This window comes from Dendrobates tinctorius, unplaced genomic scaffold (assembly GCF_039654945.1).
Source record: "Dendrobates tinctorius isolate UK_male_01 unplaced genomic scaffold, ASM3965494v1 ptg000038l, whole genome shotgun sequence".
Taxonomy (NCBI): domain Eukaryota; kingdom Metazoa; phylum Chordata; class Amphibia; order Anura; family Dendrobatidae; genus Dendrobates; species Dendrobates tinctorius.
Window position 1 is genome coordinate 6,490,752 of NW_027361706.1, and position 20,291 is coordinate 6,511,042.

The window sequence follows — 20,291 nt, forward strand, 5'->3', positions numbered from 1 at the left end:
ATTGCAGCCTATCCCAATTAAAGTGAATGGGGCTTTAGAGGAATGCCACTCATAGGTCATAAACAAAAGATGTACTGTTTATTACAAAAAAGTTTTTTTTTTGTAATCCTGGGACATTTTATAATAATTTTTGACCTCTTCCGGACGTGTGTAGTGCAGTATATAGAATCCCTTAAGTGATCCAATGATCGCAGGCTCAAGTCAACCAAAAATACTAAAAAAAAAAATGGAAAAAAGTTATTAAAAGTAACAAAAACTAAATAAAAAATATATAGAATTGCTTCCCTTATGCTGCTATGAAACATGTACAAATAAGAAAATAAAAAAATAAACTTATTTAGTATCAAAGCTGTCAATATATCAAGTAATAAAAAAAACTAAACTGCACCGTAAATGCCGTAAAGTAAAAAAAAAATTAAAATAGTAGAAATTGAGAGTTTTTTTTCTTGTTACAACTATCTAAAAAATACAATAAAAACATTGTATGTGCTACAAAATATTATAAATTAAAAAGTCAACTCGCCACGCTAAAAACTGGCCCCCATACAGCTACATCAACAGATACGAGTGTCAGAAAACGGCAACTAAAAAATTTTTGCTTTCACAATTTTTTTTTTTTTTTCACAACTTCGCCAAATTATTTTTTTTTACTCTGTAATGTATATGGTACCTTAAATGCAAAACTCAAAAAAAAAAAAAAGGCAGAATTTTTTTTTTTTCCCCATTCACTGCACTTGGAATTCTTTACATTATATGTTAAATTATAATAACGTTATTACATTATGTGGTACGATATATTAATGTATTAACTCATTAATCAATTCTATAAATTAAAATGAAATAAATTAAATAGATATAAAACAAATCTATAAAAAGTATTTAATTAATTTTAATTGCTATAATATCAAATTAGATTACATTAAATCATTATTATGGTAAATTTATTTCAATGTATTATCTATTATGTTATTTAGATTGTGAGCCCCAATGGGGACAGTGTTGATAATGTATGTAAAGCGATGTGAAATTAATGGCGCTATATAAAGGAGTAAAATATTTATAAATGATTTTTAATGTTAAAAATAAATATATATATATATTATACTGCTCAAAAAAATAAAGGGAACACTAAACAATACAATGTACTGTTTAGTGTTCCCATTATTTTTTTAAACAGTATATATATATATATATATATATATATATATATAATATGTTCCATTTTTGTTTTTTCTGGGGAACTGTCTTGAAGTAACAACTGTATCCCGGTCTTGTGGCTCTGTTCCTAATTTGCAATACATTCCCGAGGCCGGCTCAAGGATCTCTTTTGGCAAAATAATATGTTCCTTATTAAGTGCATCCTAAGAGGCCCAAGAGAATCACACGCTAAGGAAATTGGGGGGAAACTTGAATGAATTTCTATCCTCCAGTCAGATACCTGATATTGATGACCAGGATGTATGGAAGAAACTAAAGCAAGAAGGAAGTAAAATTAGGCAAACGGGTAACAAATTAGCCAACTCTATGCACACACCGGACCAATATCCCATGAAACAAACTTCTAAATGGATATTAACAAATAATATCAAGTGGTGTTAACTATGACCCCGTCTTTTAGTTACTCTATAAAAAGCTGCAACCGAATATCGTATTATCATATATACTTTTACGGGAAAATTCAGCTTAATATTTTAGTCTTTTTTTACAAAAAATACAGATGACTTTTTTTATGGAAGTAGTTAAAATCCATTTCTGTTCATTAATAAAATGTTGAGGAATGATTAGTCATGTAGGGGCAGAGTGCCTGATTCCAAGGGGCGGGGTTATACACAGCTCAGCATTTTGACCACGTCTACATCTACAGTATACAAAGCAGGGATTCTATCAAAACTGCAGCCAAGTGCCACATTGCTGGAATCAGGTTCTCTGCCCCTACAGCATACTGCTCTCAGATTACACATCAAAACCTGCTGACAGATTCTCATTAAAGACATTGTCAACTTTTGATAATTCATGATATGAATCTGTGTGTATGTTGTCCCATTGCGGAGATATATAGTGATCATCCCACCAAGAAGCCACCAGAAAGGGTTTTATTCCCCTGCAGCACCCCCACAGGGAAAATAAAGCATTACACATTGCCCATTATACCTAAACCTTATAGCCTCATTAAGCTTTGCTGTCAGTCTGTTATTGGTTCTGCTAAACTGTTCTTTCATTATTATGCTTGCCTTATTTATTTTTTTATTTTACTCATTAATATAGCGCCATTAATTCCACAAAGCTTTACAAACCTTATTGGCACTGTCCCCGATGGGGCTCACAATCTAAATTCTCTAGCGGGATGTCTTTGGAATGTGGGAGGAAACCGGAGAACCCGGAGGAAACCCACGCAAACACAGCGAGAACATACAAACTCCTTGCAGATGTTGTCCTTGGTGGGACCTCAGCGCTGCAAGGCTTCAGTGCTATCCACTGAGCCACCATGCCGCCCTAGCCTTTTAATTATTATGTTTGCCTTTGGGTTAGCTGGGTGAGATCAGTTGGGGGCTCCACGATACAATTGGTGGCGCAATGCTCACTTTAATATTAACATATGGGTTACCACAATCGCAGCCAATGTTTCCCTAAAGAAGAACAAGTTGCCATTGAGCTCCTACTTAATGAACATAAAATGAGCACATTTTCCACAGAATTCTAAACATGAAGCCATAACTCCCCCAAAAACTGCAGAACTGATAACCTTGGACTAACACCATTATAGAGCTTGAAATATATTTTTTTAGATCAGTCCAAGGTACTCATACCCTTTCAATCATTATTGAGCAAAAGCTGAATTGGTCAAAACCAATTTTTACAATAATCCCCGTACACATGCCTTCTCAACTCGGCAGAGCATGCTTGCTTTCTAAATGTACTGATCGCTTCATGAATCCCGGTCCATTGTCCAGGTCAGTGTTCTCCAGCCGTGGAGACGAGCTGCGTGAATTTCCTGAGCTTCCTGTTTCCCGGTCAGATGTTTCATTCTTGCGCCTGGTGCGATGTTATCTGTGCGGTGCACTAGTGATGACTCATGAGCCCGGCTAATAAAAAGGTTGAGCCTAGGATCCCAGAGGCTAAGAAAATCTGTGTAGGTCCTATCCATGGCCAGAAGGCACTAACCCAAACCATGGACTGGGAGACGACCGGGGTTGCATCTACTCATATCTAGTTGGGAACACGCTGGGTCAGTGGTTACTCGTTGCTTGGGTTTTTTCGAGCATGCTCGGGTGTCCTCAGAGTATTTTGGCATGCTCGGAGATTTAGTTTTCGTCGTCTCAGCTGCATGATTTGCGACTGCTAGACAACCTGAATACATGTGTGGAATGCCTGTTTATTAGGAAATTCTCACATGTATTCAGCCTATCTACAAGATGAGACGAGAGAACTAAATCTCCGAGCACGGAAGACACCCGAGCATGCTCGGGAAAACCTGAGCAACGAGTATACTCGCGCATCACTAGTTTCTACAAATTAATTTTTTGATGCATAGGAAGTGACTAGTGATAAGGAGAGTTGAGCGAATTTTTCAAGATTCGGTTCCAATTACGATCGACGGCGAATATTGTTTTTGCAATATTCGTCGAACGTGATTAGAGTCAATGGGAGTAAAAATTACCGAATATGTTTGGAACCCAAACGATCATCAAAAATAAATTCGGCACGAACAGGGTACCAATATGGCACGAATATGACAAATTCAGATTCGGCGACCGATCCCGAACAAATTTGCTCAACTCTAGTGATAAACGAACGTGTTCAGATAGAAGTGACTATTTTTACTCTCATCGACAATGACCGATGATTGTTAATGATCATAAGATCATAAAGTTGTTTGCTACATCAAGTCCATTCTTAGGATGCAAAATATTTGTGTGCAAGAAAGTCATAAATCATGAATGAAACTTAAAACGCACCCGCTCTTTTAGGTGAAATTCTAGAATACGTTATCCTGTGCGTACATGAAGAATAACACCATTTCTGACCATTACGGGGCTTACTTCTTGCATTTGTAGCCTTTTCCCCCTGTGCTCGGAGCCTCAGCAGTTTCGTCTTGTGCCTTTCTACTTTTGTTTCTCTTTAGTCCCCTACCCTCGTCTTTCCATAGACATCTATAAGCAGCAGATGTAATTTGATCCCGTGCTGCAGACAGATATGTAGACAAATTCGAGCAGTTTTTGAGGCTTAATGTGATAAGTGGGGAAAGAATCATTATTCTCTTATAAAATATATTACAAAATTTCTTATTTCCACTTTTACTATTGATTTATGGGGAAAAAAAAATAAAGTTCAGTTACTATTTTCCGCTGCTTCGAATTTTTTTTATAGCAACCAATTCTTTTTTTTTTACGTAGCAGCTAATAAATTAAATCTATGGGTAGACATAATCTCCAAGATGAAGAGTAATATATTTTCATTTATTTTTTAATAATTTTAATATTTTTTTCTTTTATGTTTACAAAAAGTTGAGTAAAGATAATGGTCCTGGATGTATTGTCATACAGCGCTTGGTCCCAAGAGATGTGAAAACGGGCTAAGGGGCTGTGTCAGTAATATGAATAATCGGCAGCCACTGTGTACACCAAGCATTCCTCACTAACGATTTCAACAATCCTTGAGTTCCACTTTTAATTGTTTAATCTGTGCAGATGCTGAAATCAGATTGCGATTCAAAATCAATTTAAAGGTTCATTGTTCTGGCCCAGCGTGCAAAACTTTTCAAAGGTCATTGATCCAAGCCACTAACATGCCTCCTATAGAGTAAAATGTTGGACTGTGAATTACATAATTGCTTTTAATTACATAATTATAGTCTTTAAATGAGATGGGGTAAAGGTTACTGTTACATTTTGGAGCCACGGGAGGTTGCGTGACACTGAGCAATAGGCTCACCTAGGGCTTCCTCCAGTTTGTACACTATAGTCGTGCTCTGTCCTTGACCTCAAGAATTAGGAGATTGCTGAGAATTCCGGCTCTACCTCTGCAGAAGTGGTTACCATATATAATTTGTCTATCTTAGTGAATGAGTTCATCATAAAGATGTAAAAAAAAAAACCTACCCAGGTGGTTAAATGCTTATATTCATTGATTAGGTCAGTTGTAATAAGAAGATAATTACTTTGTATAAGAAGCAGGAAGCATGGTGATGGCGTTGCTAGAGTTAAGGGCCCGTTACACACAGCGATCTCGCTGGCGAGATCGCTGATTTTGTGACACATCAGCGATCGCCCCCCCATGGGGTATCGCTGATCGTGCTGGATCGTCCTGGCCCGTTTTTCATCTCTGGTCTCCCGATGGCCAGCCCGCATCGCTGCGTGTGGCAGCGGGAGCCAGCGATGAGCGACGCTGCATGCTGGTTACCAGCGTAAACATCGGGTTTCTAAGGGCCCTTAGAAACCCAATGTTTACCCTAGATACCAGCTTGCACTGCAGGCAGTGCGGGAAGTGGAGGCAGAGTGGCGCACAGACCGGAGTAGCTCTACGCTGGTATCTAGGGTAAACATTGGGTTTCTAAGGGCCCCGCGGCCGTTAGAAACCTGATGTTTACGTTGGTAACCAGCTAGCTCGCTGGTCCTGATCGCTGGAGGGGCTCTCTATGTGACTGCTCACCAGCGATCAGCTAACAATGTCCCAGCGATCCCATCCACGTCGGATCGTTGGTGGGATCGCTGGGACATCGTTATGTGTAACGGTACCCAGATGAGTATATGGGTTTACAGTGGTCATTTCGCAATGATCACTCCAACAGGGGAAGTTTCTGCCAGCCATAGAGTTCTGCAGGTCGAACGCAACGCTACATTGCTCTCATTCCGATGAATAGGCATCCATGAAATACAACGAGTGGTAGCCGCGGATGCTCCACGGCTCGTCATTGCGGTTCATAGAGAGGGGTCCCAAATAGTAAATGTGGAACGAGGTTTTTCTGGGAGTAAAAACATGAAATTGTTTTCTTTAGTAGTCAAGGTTGGAAAAAGACCAATGTCGAGTATATGGTCCAAGTGTGGAATGTTCCAAGTTTATGGAAAGTTTTACAGGACATGCTGCTAAGTTTCATAGTTTTAAGGTTGAAAGAAGACACAAGTGTATGGAGTTCAATCTACTGTAAAACCTAACGTTTTGATCCTGAAGAAGGCAAAAACATTATGAGAGTTGCTAAATGTCCCAAATCAGGAGAAAATGTCCTTCCATAATCCACAGATGTCAATTAGACTAGTTAATTGGATCAATATCCCATTACATAATCTAGCACTCCTTGCCTGTAATTTTATATTTATCAAGAAAGGCATCCAGGTCCTCCTTCCATGCTTGTAGTGAATCAACCATTACAACATATCATGGAAAAAAGTTCTATATTCTCACTACTCTTAAAGAATCCATTGTCTCACTGCTCATATAGGAAAGAATCTATGATGATGAGTAAACCTTCTTTCCTGTAAATGTAGAGAATGCTCTCTTGTCATCGTGGCGGGCCTAGATATTAAAAAAATCATTAGAAAGATCTCTGTATTGTTTTATTATTGTAATAAGATCAAACCTGAGCCTTCATTTTTCCAAACTTAAAGGGGTTGGCCACTACTTTTTTTTATCCATGGCCTATTCTTAGGATAGGCCATTAATATTATATAATGGGGTTTGAGATCTGACACCCGCCTATGATCAGCTGTTACTGGTGGCAGCCGGAAGTTCTTGGATGCTGTCTGAACAGAGCAGCTCTGTCATTTCTATGGTGGCCACGGCCAGGTACTCCAGATCCACATCCTATTCAATGAATAGAGTGTGGATCTCCAGTACCCTGGCTGTGGCCACTTTAGCTTTGATGTGTAGATCACCAGTACCCGGTTGTGGCCACTTTAGCTTTGATGTGTTCTGGCTGCATCTAAGAACTTCTGACCACTAGTAACAGTTGATCAGTGGGGGTGCTGGGTGTTGCAGCTCTACCGATCCAATATTTAGGGCTATCGCAAGGATAGGCCATCGATAAAAAAAAAAAGTAGTGTCCACTCTTCAATTACCCCAAGTATGATGATCTGTCTAGGTACTGCAGTCCACCCATTCACTTAAGCGTGAAAGTAAACTAGATGCAAGGGTACCCTATGTAAGGAAACAGGTATGGTGGCATAAAGGGTGGTTCACCAGGTTTTGCATGGTGTAGTGGCCCCTTGAGAACCAGTAGAGCAAGGAGACAGATGGTTCTTCTAAAGGGTCGAAAACAGACTTTGTGCCTTAGAATACAAATTGCCTTTGCCAAACAATAAGTAAGGTCACCTGGAGGTTTTAGATTTCATAAATAAAAGGACCATGACAAGAGTATTCTGCATCTATATGTCAAGTGAATTTTAAACTAATACTTTAAAGTAAGTAAAAGTTGAAAGACCCATCTACGTTTTTTTTATGCAGATGATCCCGTCTCTGCCGGAGTTACATCGTCACGACAAGATCTCATGCTGTACATTGATCATCTATCCAACCTTTGCCTAGAGTGAAAACCCCAGAACTTTGATCTGTAATGTGCCAGTTAGGGAAAGAGGAACCAGGGGGAGGAGATGGAAGACATCTGATGAAAACAAGGAACAAAGTTTAACACCAGAGCAGGTAAATGGGTGGTCAGATCATTCTTGAGAATGAGATTACATATGTTATAAATTTGTACCCCTTAATATATCTTCAAGTCTTTACTGTATACACCGCTATAAGCATTTCATGATGTATTCTTGGCGAAAATACCTGCTCTCTACATGTTTAGAGTGGACTCAGAAGCTGAGCCTGCTTCATACCCTGCGGGTGCTGGCTGTGTCATACACCTGGCATATGAGTTTAAGATGACCATGGCATTTAAATGGTTGCGAAAGGATTAAGAGGGTTTATTTTAGACTTCCATCATCCTTTCCTGCATTGTGACATAGATGGTCAATTTTACAATAGATTTCAATATTACAGTATAGTGCAAATTCAATGTAATAAAAATACTGCAAAAATATTTTTTTAACCCAATATAAAAAAATATATAAAAAGTAAAAAAAAGGACATATTTGGTGTTGCTGTGTGCATAATTGCCCAATTTAATGAGGTGTTATAATATTTATCCCCATATGATGAACTCCAAAACGAAACAAAAAACAAATGCTCCAGTCATTATTACCTTGCATCCAGTTCACCATTTCCTTACAAAGGAAGACTCAATGAAATAGCTAAGGAGTCGGTTGCCTTTCGTCAGAACCCTTTACACCTGTGTTCATTTCCAGTCTTATTGGATGAAGACATTTTACTCAGCAATGAACAATGCTGCCCTTAGACACAGCGCACCCACACATGTAAAGGCCGACTAGCCAGCGCCAAAAACATCATCTACACATTGCACTAGAGGAAGCTCCCGATGTTATTGGCACGGCTGCGTTAAACATCATTTAACATTGTGGTTTCACACCTACGAGCAACTGAAATTCTCTTTGAGCGCCATCATCGCTGCTTACAAGTGTTTCATACAATGTATGGGCAGGCCAAAAAAATCAAAACTTTTACCAGTTCTTGTCCCGTTGGTGATCCGAATAAACAAATTAAATACATGATGTCAATAATTATTTTTGGGGGGTAAATATTAAAATTGGACACCTGGTTGATTTTTGTTTCTGGTTTATGCCAGTGCAACAACATCACTAGAAAGAGGAGGCCAATGCTTATTGTCCAGTCATTCCCAATGTTTGTCAGTGTTACCGGTATGCAACGTTCACACGGTCAGTATTTTACATCAGTATTTGGAAGCCAAAACCAGGAGTGCAACAATCAGAGAAAAAGTAGAATAGAAACACGTCACCACTTCTGTATTTTTCACCCACTCCTGGTTTTGGCTTACAAATACTGATGTAAAATACTGATCAACGACTGAACATGTAAACGTGGCCTTCAGCCCAAATTTCTCCTCCTTTGCTAGCTAACATTGCCCTATCTTTGAAGAAGGTATTTTATTTCTGGAGGAACATAAACAGAGTGCCAAATTGAGTGGTGATCCACCTTTTCCAATGGCTTTCTAGTATCTGAAGTTGCTTCTTCTTTTGCACATATACTATTGAATAAACTCCTTGATCCGGATTCGAAACGTTCACACTTGTTACATTCTTGAAAATCAATTGCAGGAAAGCAAAACAGAAATCAGTCTTTGCACAAACCAAAAAAACTCAGGAAAACGGGATTCGTTAGGATGATGTACAGATTTGTAGTAGATTAAGGACGTCATCTTATTGACCCATGTTGTTCAGATGCAAACTATGGCACTTGTTACGGTTTTGCAGCACAGGACTAGGGTAGGAGGGGGGAAAACTGACCCTGCACTGCGACAAAGTCTGATACCCTACGATGGAGTGGGCGACCCATTCCTGCGAATAGACCCACCGACGATCCTAGGCTAGTCTCAAACGAAGAACTATAGAAAGGGGGAAGGGGGTCCCTGAAAGATCTAAGGACAGGGTACAAAACGGGTCACCTCCTAATAAAAAACAAAGAGAAGGCTACAGAAACCAACTGAAAACAGAAACTAAGACTAGCAGAACCAGAGGTCCCAGCACTGCACTAATTAAACACACAGAAGGCAAAGCAAAGCTCCAAGCCAGGACTCAAGCAGAATAACACTGTTGTCCAGCAAGGAATGGGAGACAGGTGCAGGTTAATAAAGGGTGATACAATCACCTGACCCAAGACAAACCCAGCACCAGAGGAAAAAGACCAACAGCCAGAACACTACAAGAAAATGGCGGATAGTCACAAACTAAACAGATTCTAACAGCACCAACCTATAATGTGCCACCAATATGGCATTACAGGGTAGATTAAGAATACTGTGATTTATGGTGGAATAATTCAGTGGAACATGAAGTGAAATTCTAAAGGCTGGACCTTCCTTGCTAAGAAAAAAGAAACTTGCCAAAAAAGAAAAATGGTTCTATATGGAATGGTTACATGATCTTGTTTTATTTTTTTGCAGTAAAAATGTTGCCTTATTTTCCTAAATGGATACAATTGCAAAGTTTTTGTAAAAATAAGCAAATTTGCAATTGGACTCTTATTGAAAATCCTCTCTGTTCTCAAGAATGGAGGGATTTTATTGTTTACTGCTCATTGTCTGGGTTACTGGCCACCTGTGCACTCTATCAGTGGTGGCCGGTCTTCTAGGCAAGAAGCCCAGTGCTTACAAGATGTTTGCTATAGAGCTTGGAAGTGCTGCTCTGTAGCTGGCCAGGATTGCTGCATCCAGCTTTAGTGCTCCTGCATGCTCCAATGCAGCAGACATTCTAGCCAGTGGCACGGCCATGCCAATTTTCCAAACTTTTAATCATTGGGAGTGATTAATCCCCCGAAAATTTGGAAGCCATGAGGCAGGGGAGTGATGCACTCTTGAAGAAAGATGATGCGACAACCCCTTAAAGGAAATCTGTTAGTGGCTGATCCGGGCATTGTGGTCCTTACTTGGACTCTGAATGTTGTATAAGTGAATCTAGCCTTAAAGGGAATCTGTCATTAGGATCGTCCCTCCTAAGCCATCTATATGAGCATGAAGGTTTTAGGAAGCTGAATAAATTAATACCTTGATATCTGCGATCTGATGTTTTATTCCAGAGAAATTCATGTTTTTCATATATGTAGATTATCTCTCTTCCTGGTTATGGGGCGGACACTAATCTGCATGAGACTCTGCCTCCAGAGCTTATTTTACATGAAAGGGGGCATTACCAGTGTAATGTGTAATGGCCACTCTCTACTCTCCTTATCTTACTGCAGAGTTGTGTGTGGTTATAACTGTCACATCTGCAGGTTCCTCTCAGCTTCAGCTTCCATCTCACAGGGAAGCTGTTTTGTAATATTGTTACCATACAACAGAGCTGTGAGAGCTGCAAAAAATGAAATTGCAGGAAGGCAAATTTCAATTTTTGCTGTTCTGTGTTAGTTACTTGTCTCACACTGAGACTCTCCCTTGTAATTAAATAAAGCTCTGGCGGCAGATTCTCATGCAGATCAGTGTCCGCCCCATAGCCTGGAAAGCTCATTTACATATAATAAAGATGGGGATTTCTCTGGAATATGACATCAGATCGCAGATAGCAGGGTTTCATTTTATTCAGCTTCCTATGACCTACATGCCCATATAGGTAGCTTAGGATGGTTATTTCTTCTGACAGTTGCTCTTTAAGGCTAGTTTCACATGTCCAACATTCACAGTCCAAGTAAGGACCATGATGCCCGCACCAGCCAATAATCTACGGACTCTTTCTCAGTAGCCTCATAGGCAGATATGAGTTGAGTTTGGGTTAGGAGATCTTTTTGAGTTCAAGAAACTCAAAGCTGGCCTTGACATCAGCATGGTGCATATTCGGATATTACAAAATAAAAATGATTTTTACAATTTTAGATGAAGATGTTTTAGAGATCGATATTTCTGACTTTTCTTGTTTAGAAAGTCTACATTCAAATAGCCTACTATGGCAAACCGAGTTAATAAAGGTGGTCACTCGGCATGTCCCTACAGTATATGGGACTATTTATCAATTTTATAATACATGTTGTAATACCTGATTTGTCCTGCAGTGGCAGTGCAGGAGAATTATTCACCTACTTCTAGGTTCCCCTATCAGATCACAGCTGATCCTGGGGATCCCAGATGCAGTATACCCTTGCATAATTTGTTTTTAGGACATTATCTATTTTTGTGGGACCATTGATGTTATCCAAAATTCTATTTTATTGCGGGAAAAATTGGCAATTATTCTTGGATGACTGCACCTACTTCTACACCTGGGCTTCTGCTATTATTCATTGTAAACTAATTTACATAAAAATGTGTGGAATTTGTCAGATGTGCAACACCGAACATCATATAATTAGCTAGTCATGCTTATTTTTGGACAGTATCCAGTACCCAGCAGAATTAGACATATTTTGGCACATCATGTGTTCTTTCTAATGTCTGAATTAGCATTATAAATAATGATACATTCATACAGCTAAAGGGTATTTGGCATATTATTATTTTTTATGTGGTTGGTTTTATAATTAGTACTATTTAGCATAATACTCATACAGCGGGACTTTACTGCCTACTAGTGACGAGCGAATGTGTTCCGATAATGTGTTATCCGAGCATGCTCGGCGGTTACTCGAGTATATTGGCCGTGCTCGGATAATATATTCAAGTCCCTGCGGCTGCATGTTTTGTGACGGTAGACAGAGATTCCCTGTTTGGCAATCCCCGCATGTGTTGTGGCTCTCTACCGCCGCAAAACATGCAGCTGCAGGGACTCTCATATATTATCTGAGCACAGCCAAGGTACTCTGATTACATCCGAGCATGCTCAGATAAAACGTTATCCCAGCACGTTCGCTCATCACTAATGTCTGCACATTATAGTTTATGTGTAGTGATCATCTAAATTTCAAAATAATAAATGGAGGCATGCTAACCTTCTGTCATATATTAGGGCAGGCTCCTCTGGAAGCGTGTGATGGTTCTGAAAGCGAGAACTGCACTGTCTGGATGTTACAGGACTGCTTAAATGGGTTGTCCAATACTCGTTTCAACGGTGTCAGCACGGTCCCTCCTGGTGATCACATGACATTGTCACTCGATCCCTGCTGCCAGTTAGATCTGTTTTTTTCTCCCCACCTTCAAACAAATCACTTACATCTGACGGAAGTCATATCTACTGCTCTCTCACTTCCTCCGGATGTATGTGATACGTCCAAGGGTGGGGAGAGTGAAGCGAGTGCTGATTGGTCAAAGAGATTGCATAACAATGTCAACCTGAATACCTGGAACTACCGCCAGCACTCGAACCGGAGCGTGCGGCTACATTTATTTCTCTGCAGCTGCATGCTCTGGTCTGAATGCCGGCGGCAGTGCCAGGTTTTCATGCGAGAGACTCGCACAAGAATCGTGCGAGTGTCTCACAAGTGAGCATGAGCCCTAACGCTGGAGGAACGGGGTCAGAACCAGAGATGAGTTTAAGTGTTCTTATTTTGCTGGAGGCAAACATATGGATTGAGAAGGGGTTGCTTGGGTGGTGGACAACCCATTTAAGCCTGTAGTTGGTGCGTCATTCGAGAAACATCTGATGATGTGCTGATCTAGTCACCTGACTCCTGCAGCTATTCATAGACTTCATCAGACCGGATGGCGCAGCTGTCACATCCAGTTATGTCACTGACCTCCGAAGTGGCCTATGTTGGATCCATGGTGGTGATAGAAGGTGAATATGATTAAGTTTGTTATTCAGAATAGATCCTTCCCGAAAAAAAATATTTTTACATCGTTAGTTGCCGCTTTTAAACTAGGGTTAAAGAAAATAGATATTTTCAACCAAAACAGATGTTCGTCAGGTGAAACAACCGCAAATGAAGGGTTTCCTTGACACACCATCATCGTTTGTGTATCATTTTGATACGCCAATGACCATTCTATGTAAGATCTGTCATTCTTCGTCCTTCTCTAGTGACAGACACTTCCAGACATACATCGGACAATACTCGCCCGGAATAATCTAATATTGTATGGCTACTTTGAACAACTTTACCAGATAAATATTAGTTCTATGGTTACTCAAGAACCCACCAACTTCTAAGATGTCCGTCTTCAATCAATCCCCAGGTGGGATTCTCACGGTTCTGACATATCAGCCCTAAACGGCTGACTTTATAGAAGTAGACAACTTTATGCCCAGAGCTGACGTAAATACCTAAAATAACAGACTAACTATAAGGATTTGATTTTGTCCAGCAGACATCTGGGGATTTTATCATTCCCTTCAGATAAGACGGTTTTATTTTCATGTACTTAATATTGCCACTTGTTCACCAGCCAGTTTTCTCCAGTACACTTTGCTAACAAGTAACCTTAGATTTTCAGGGAGACACCTGTGCTGCAGGTTGCGTGTCTCAATAATGCGAGTTCGTATCTGTTGCTGTCATCATCTGAAATTTCAGTTGTTCAACCGTTTGGCACAAGTTTATACAAAAAAATGTGGCCATATTGTCTAGCTAAAAATAATTATAATATTAAAAAAAGACAAATTAGTCTAACAGATTTATTCTCAATGTCGTTCCGGATAGATTACTGTAGACTGGAATGTGTTGCAGTTAGAGAGTCCCTTAGAAGTTTAGCTCTTGATGGTGAGACAGCAATTTTTTCTTTTTCTTACATAGATTCGATCTTTTTTTCTACCCCCGAAAAAATTTAGAGGAAGAAAAATGGGTATGTTTTAGGATAAGAAGGGTGCACAGATGTTCTGATACAAATCACTCCTGGCTGCCAGTGCGCATTTGATCAGGTCTCCATTTTCATGGTCCATTGACTCTAGACGGAAAAACAATTACAGGCTGGGGAGCTCCGCTAAGCCGTTTGAGTGGATGCCATAGTGTAAAGAAATACATTACACTGTATACGTCCCATTTCCCCTCTTCCAGATGCTTCATATATGAAGTCTGACAAATAAACAGTGGGGGGAACAGAAGAATTAATCATGAGAAAAAATGGTTGGGTTGTATTGTCCTGACTATCGCAGGCAGAAAGGAAGCCATTTACCATAATCAAAGCTTTTAAGGACTAGACCGACAGGATATTATACTGTAGTTGACGCTTGAACAGCAGTATCCGTCTTTTTGTCATTTCACGTTTCACCATTTTAGAGGTTTAAGTGGGAAGACGACACGTCATAGTGAACAGAATGAACTGGGTTTAGCGCCGATATACAAGTTAGAGTAATTACAATACTAGTTTTGACTCCCAATTTAATCTCTCGCCATGTAGCAAGCACTGGGCAGAAGGTGCAGAAGGTCTATTTGCCCCCCTGGCCCTGCTGCTTGGAAAAAGTGGATAGGTTCCTCTTCCATTTAGTGGTATTATATTTGTATTGAAGGTGTGATCACTTATCATGATAATTGTACAGCACTAACATTAGTCATTTTTTTTTTTTTTTTTTTTATCCAATAAATTTTTATTGAAATTTTCAAAGACAGAAATGATCTTACAGAAGAAAATCAAAGATCATAATATAGACAGACAGAAATGCAAACAACAATAACAATAACAATATCAGACAATGAGACCGTAGGAAAAGGAAGGGAGGGGGGGGGATCCGGTAAGACTCAAGAAATCCTAATCCGATCCGATGTATAGACTAAGTACTAAACTTTATGGGAGATGCCAAGGGGTGGGAAACCCAACCCGCCCAGTTCTTCATTACCCTGTCTCTGACCCCTGCATCTAGTGAAAGAAAGTACTCATGATGAAATGTTGAGTTAAGTCTGACCACCAACTCCGCGAGGGTAGGCGGGAGCGGGGCCTTCCATTTAGCAGCGAGGCTAATCCTAGCAGCCATCAATATATTCGAGACCAAGGGTACGAATTCTAGGGGAAGTGTTTCGATCCCAATGTTTAGAACTGCCAGTTGAGGAGATAGAGGGAAATCAATACCCGTCACAGATTTAAGTAAGTTTGAGACACCTAACCAAAAGGAGGTCAAACTAGGACATTTCCACCACATGTGAGCCAAAGTACCTCTTCCTCCACACTGTCTCCAGCACAAAGGGGAGAAATTCTTTCCAAATTTAGATAAAGTAATCGGGGGATAGTACCATCTAAGATGAATCTTTTTTAGTGTCTCAAGGTGGTTGATACATTTAGATGCCCGCTGTATTGCTTTTATTCCCGCTCTCCACTCTTCATCCGAGGCGTGAAAAGATAAATCCTCCTCCCAACGCGACATATAAGTTAGTCTTATAGGAAATAAAAGGTTATTACAAGCTTTATATATAGCAGATAATCCCTTGTACTGGTGAGGGTTGGATAGGAGACATTTTTGAAAAGAAGAGGGGCATACAGGTAATAAGGGGAAGGAGAGGCGGTGTATTGATGATAATAAATGTTTCACTTGGAAGTGTTGGAAACCCGTTTTCTCTATACCAGAGAAGTTCGAGCATAATTTGGAAAAGGACGAGAAGGTACCCTCCCACAACATATCTCCCAGTGAGTGGATACCAGCCTTCATCCAGGGAAGGAGATCAATATAGGGTATGTGAAAGGACAGGGCCTTGATATTTATCAGGCTCGGCGGCAGTGAGATCCAATCCCCCACCACTCGCCTCCAACCTACCAAGGTGGCCTGCATTGTAATTAGCGAAGGGGAATAAGGCGTCAGCCGGAGCGATTCTGCCTCTAGTAGGCACCGTAATGAGGACCCTTCGACAAAGCTCGATTCTATCTGTATCCAGCCCAAATTCTCAAGCGGGGTTGACCACCACTTTTTCACCGCTTCTAAAACAGCAGCCTTATAATACCCGGCTATGTAGGGAACTCCCATGCCACCTTCCGTATATGGAAGATACATAATTTTACCCGCTACTCTAGGTTTTTTATTAGCCCAGATATATCGGTTAGTAATATTTTGGAGTTTAGTGAGGAATTTGGAAGGAATTACAATAGGGAGGGAACTAAAATAATAAAGAATTTTAGGGAGAAGAAACATTTTAAAGGCTTGGACTCGGGCTATCCACGAAAAACCATGTAAAGGGTGTCTAGAGATTTCGGAATTTAGAGCTGAGACCAAGTTTCCCATGTTAGTTGAGGCGATATATTTTGAGCGGGTAAGGGTTATACCTAAGTATGGAATTCCGTCATCCCGCCATGTAAAGGGGAGTTCTGTTTTCAGTCTCTCTTGAAGCGGCGAAGGGACTGCTATGGGAAAAATAAGAGACTTAGTCGCATTAAGTTTATAAAAGGAAATTGCTGAGAATAAGGTCAGAGAAGTCATAACAGTCGGTAAAGATTTATGCAAGTTAGTACAAGTGATAATAATGTCATCTGCATATAAGCCAATCAAATGGTGGTGTGAACCTATATGATAACCTGAAATATTTTTGTTAGATCTTATGGACTCAGCCAGGGGTTCTATAGCCAAAGAAAATATAATCGGTGACAGGGGGCAACCCTGACGGGTTCCGTTAGTGATCTGGAAGGGGGAGGACAAAAAACCTGAAGATAGCACCCTAGCATTAGGGTTAGAGTATAACGACAGGATAGCCGACAATATTGGGCCATCAAAACCGAACTTTTTAAGGACAGAGCTAAGGTATCCCCAATGTACCCTGTCAAAAGCCTTCTCTGCATCCAATGAGAGAAGCACACCGGGGACACCCATCTTTTCAGCCACATCAATAACGTCAATCATACGTCTAGTGCCATCTCCAGCCCTCCTACCGGCCACAAAACCCACCTGGTCTGGATGAACCAGGGACGGGGTAATTACATTCAATCTAGATGCCAATAATTTAGAAAAAATTTTTACATCACAGTTCAGTAATGAGATGGGACGATAATTTCCCGGGTCCTCTGTAGATTTACCTGGCTTGGGTATAGTGACAATGGTAGCCTGAAGGGAGATAGCAGAGACCGACCCAGACCTTTGCCACGAGGAGAAAGTACGGAGGAGGTATGGGGCAAGAACAGAAGAAAAACGTCTATAATAATCGTTAGGAAGTCCATCTGGACCTGGGGCGGAATGAAGTTTAGTAGTTTTTATAACCTGCTTTATTTCAGATAAAGAGAAAGGAGAGTTAAGGGCCTCAAGTTGGGTCTGCGACAATTTTGGGAGAGAGATGGAATCTAGATAGGTTTGGATATCTGTCTGTGATGGAAGCGGGGTATTCACATCTCCCTCTAAGTTATATAATTTAGAATAAAATTGTGCAAATACCTCAGCTATAGCGATGGGGTTACGTATAAGGGTTCCGGAATGATCTCGCAAGGCCTCAATATGAGCTAACCTTTCCCTCTTTTTGATACGTTTAGCAAGTAATGAACCCACTCTGTCCCCCATTGCATAAAAAGAAGTTTTCATTTTCCTCAAATACTTCTCATGCTGATCTAATAGAAAGGACCTGAGTTGTGAACGGGTTAAGGCCAGTTGTTTAGAGACCAAAGGGGACGGGATAAGCTTGTTAATGCGTTCCAGCCGTTGCAAATCAGCCACTAAGGTCGCTCTAGTGTGCTCGCGCTCTCTTTTAAGTTGGGATGCTCTTTGTATAAAAAGGCCTCTAACAAAAGCCTTGTGGGCTTCCCATATAGTTTCATCAGAAACTGACTGATTATCATTGATGGAGAAGTATTCCGCCAGCTGCGCCTCCACATCCGTCCCCACCTCCTGCCTAGTTAAAAGAGCAGGATTTAGTTTCCATTGCCAGGGAGTCCGTGGCCGAAACCCCACAGATATTTCCAAACTGACAGGAGCATGGTCTGACCAGGAGATTGTTCCCACCTCCGCCGAAACACATGCCGGGAGAGTTCCGCTGTCAACTAGGAAGTAGTCAATTCTGGAGTAAGAGCTGTGTCTATGGGAAAAGAAAGAAAAATCCCTCTCTGTAGCATGTAAGTATCTCCAGACATCATGTAAATGTTTTTCCAAACAGAGAGAGCTCAGTTCACCTCGACCCACTTTTGAGCGCGGTGAACAGTCTAAATCCCTTGAAGGGACAACATTAAAGTCACCACATATAATAACTCCGCCTCTAGCCTCCACCTCCACAACTTTTAACAATTCTCTCATAAATTTCACAGGGGAGAGGTTAGGGGCATACACATTAACAATAGAATATGCTGAACCATCTATAACACAATTCAGAATAATAAATCTCCCTCCCGGGTCCGCAATCTCATTGAGGAGTTGAAAAGGAGTATCCTTTTTAACAAAGATACAGACACCAGCTTTTTTTGAAGTATTATTGGCAAAGAAGGCCGTGGGATACATGAGACTACGGACCCGGTGGTTGTCCCCTACGAGCATATGGGACTCCTGTATACACAATACATCTGCTTTATTTCGGCGAGCCTCCTCCCACAACATAGAGCGTTTAAACGGCGAGTTAAGCCCCCTGACATTTAAAGAAACAAGTTTCACTGTCATGTGTAAAAAAGGTTTCGAAACTGTGGAGAACACGTCTCACCAGACACACCCAGGGACGACAAAAAGGGATACACATCAAAATGAGGGAAACAAGTAAACAGACAATAAAAAGAACATCTATGTAAACGTAACAGGCAGTATGAATACTGCAATGGGGCAGATAAACAGCATCAGGAGAGGGAAAAAAGGGAAAACCAGGTCCCTTTGAATACACCATTCTCCCACGCTGCATCAGGGAAAGAAAAGCCATCTGCAGACAGAGGCCACAAGAAGAATTTAAGGCTGTGTGCCACCTAGAGTAGTTTTAGGAAGGTCAACCTGCCGTCTCCCAGTCCGCTCTTACTCTTCTCGAAGGCTGTACTCGGCCAGGTTGTGGACTACCCCTCTTTGGGGAGACCAGTAGGTTCCAATCCCGAAGCGCTTGTTCCAGCTTTTTAGGTGAGTGAAAAACGTATCTTGTCTCCATATGCACAAATCGGATCTTCACCGGAAAACCCCAGTTATAAGGAATGCTATTTTCTCTTAACACCTTACACAGGGGCGCAAACTCTCTTCTTCTGCCTAAGGTCCCTGCCGAGAGATCCGGAAAAACAGCAATTTTTGAAAAGGGCTCCGGAAGGGTTCTCTGATCTCTCATTGCATGCATGAAATCTTCCTTTACCCTAAAAGAGTGGAGACAGGCAAGCACATCCCTGGGAAGAGATTGATTAATGTGAGAGGGTTTGGGCACCCGGTGAATCCTTTCTATTCCCAGGGGCCTGGATTGAGCATCAGGGAGAACCTCTTTGAGAAAGGCCGTAAAGTGATCAGACAGATCAGCCTCTTTAACAGTCTCAGGAATACCACGAAGTCTTATGTTACATCTGCGGGATCTGTCCTCCAAATCCCATAGTTTAAGTTGCTGGGTCGAAAAACGTTCCTCTAGGGCAGAGTAATCATCAGCCAGGACATTATGAGCAGTCGCATATTCCACCATTTTCTGCTCAATATGGTCTGTGCGGTCACCCAGGGAAACAATGTCTTGCCTAAGCTCCCCAATCATACCTTTCATATCGTCATGGAGAGCCTTCCTGAGGGAGGACAAGAGCCGCTGCATTGTGGCCTGGGTAAGAGGAATATCTTCTGTTTCCATCGCCACTGTCTCTCTGATGTCCCTAGAGGAGGGATGGGAGGATGCAGAGCCTGAGTGAGATGCCGGTGCCATCTTGGATTGCTGCAGCCCTTCCCTGCTGTAGAAATCTGTAAGCTTTGCCGGGTTACTGCGCAGTTTTGGGGGTCCTCGCGGCATGCTATGTGCTCCCTGGGTCCTCTAGT

General features: G+C 41.0%; 1 protein-coding gene across 5 annotated transcripts in view; it reads left to right on the forward strand.

The window, feature by feature from the left end:
* ERC2 (ELKS/RAB6-interacting/CAST family member 2) overlaps positions 1–20,291 on the forward strand; it is a 1,295,684-nt gene that overhangs the window by 1,091,016 nt on the left and 184,377 nt on the right. For all 5 annotated transcript variants that reach the window (XM_073574140.1, XM_073574143.1, XM_073574142.1 and 2 more), the window contains one exon: positions 7,438–7,632. The gene's annotated coding sequence lies outside the window, so the exon portion shown is untranslated. The remainder of the gene's footprint in view (positions 1–7,437; positions 7,633–20,291) is intronic.